Source organism: Argiope bruennichi, chromosome 6 (genome assembly GCF_947563725.1).
Source record: "Argiope bruennichi chromosome 6, qqArgBrue1.1, whole genome shotgun sequence".
NCBI lineage: Eukaryota > Metazoa > Arthropoda > Arachnida > Araneae > Araneidae > Argiope > Argiope bruennichi.
Genome location: NC_079156.1, coordinates 98,851,568 through 98,853,220, shown reverse-complemented (window position 1 = coordinate 98,853,220; position 1,653 = coordinate 98,851,568). Strand labels below are relative to the sequence as shown.

General features: G+C 29.5%; 1 non-coding gene across 1 annotated transcript; it reads right to left on the bottom strand.

Annotated features, from left to right (window-relative positions):
- Positions 1-234: 234 nt before the first annotated feature.
- Trnar-ccg (transfer RNA arginine (anticodon CCG)) lies at positions 235-307 on the bottom strand. Its single transcript has one exon. It is a non-coding gene; the product is annotated as a tRNA-Arg (tRNA).
- Between the last annotated feature and the right edge of the window lie 1,346 nt (positions 308-1,653).

The following is a 1,653-nucleotide window of genomic DNA, read 5'->3' as shown; positions in this document are numbered from 1 at the left end:
GCTTTGATGTCACATGTGTCATCCTCCTACCATGTTTCTGAATTTAATTTTTTTCCCCCTTCTTTTTTGCTTTATGTGAGTGTGATTCAAATTTTAGTTTAATTATAAAAACGAATTCCAATTTTTAAAAACAATCTGGATAAATTTGATTTGGTTTGATACTTAAGAAGCAAGAACGAATTTCTGATTTGAGAAGCGATAGTAAAAAAGCAAGCGATTAACAGAAACAAACGTCGCCCCTGGTGGGACTTGAACCCACAATCTTTGGCTCCGGAGGCCAACGCCTTATCCATTAGGCCACAGGAGCGGGTGCTAAGCTCGACTTCATTCCATATTATAAGAGAGAACAAATTATAATGGACGATAAAAGAATTTTTAGTCCAGTTTCTATAAACATAATGCTGTGGGTGTACATATAAAGTTAAAAATAATAATTGTTAAATTCATTTTGAGAGATTTTATGTTTTTTCTTCTAAGAATTTGGTAATCAAAAAGTATGTTCTTAACTCCTATGTGACAAACCAAATTATTTGCACAGTATGAGAAGGAACAATTTGAGAGTAAAAATACTAATTATTTAACATTACAATTTTGTACACTAAAAATTTCATAAAAATAACAGAATTAGTTTTTAAAATTGATTTCTTCAAATGTTTAATTTCATTTTTTTTCTTAAATAGCGATCTTTTCTCTCAGATTTCGAGTTAAAATTTTATTAGTTATAAATTAAATTATTTTAATTCGCTGTAATGAGGTTTTATCTCACTAAAATTTGATTTAACCTTTTTGGATTTAAAAAAAATGACTTTTATTTATTGAACGGACACAAAATGATGAAAGATAGATATTTTTGGAAAATATTCGTTATGGACAAAGATAACCTAAAAGCGCTTTGAGTTATACGTATGAAATCTGATATTTATACCAAATATATAGATTTTTATAAAATTTCGAGCAAAATCCGCTTAGAGGAAATCTGTCAGTCCGGCTCTTCGAATATAAGTTATCACGATAAGTACAAAATGAAAAGAGCTAGGTAGAAAAAATTCGGCACATAGATTATCTAGAGTGTGGACACCTATCGAAGTTTGAATCAAATCCTCCAAAGGATTTGAATTTTTCCCCATATATGCGTAACGTGCAGGTACAGGTGCAGGTTAAATTTTATTTTCGTTATTTGCGAAATAAGTAGTTAGAAAATGTGATTAAAATATTTTTTAAAAAAATTATTAAAAATAGAAACTTAATTTATGGGTTAAAACATTGGCATCATTAGAAAGACTGCTTTTTGAACTTTAAGATGATGTAAAAATCGGCTTTGTACTATAATATTTTCGGAATATAGCAGAAAATACAAAGATTTCGCTTAATTTTTAATTAATTAATTCTACTTAAAATTTCAAATAATAATAATAATCTTGCTCTGAATTGCACATTTCCGCCATCCAAAGTATATGTGTGCGAAGTTAGTGGCTCTAAGTTAAACAATCTGGCATGTAGAATGCAATATGCACACGCACACACGCGCATACGTACATACATGCATCCTTATTATAAGTAAAGATGAAAAAGAGAGATTCTGACATAACAACTACAAAACTGCAACAACACTCTAATATTATTTTACAGGCGTGCTTTTTTTAGCTTGCTTGG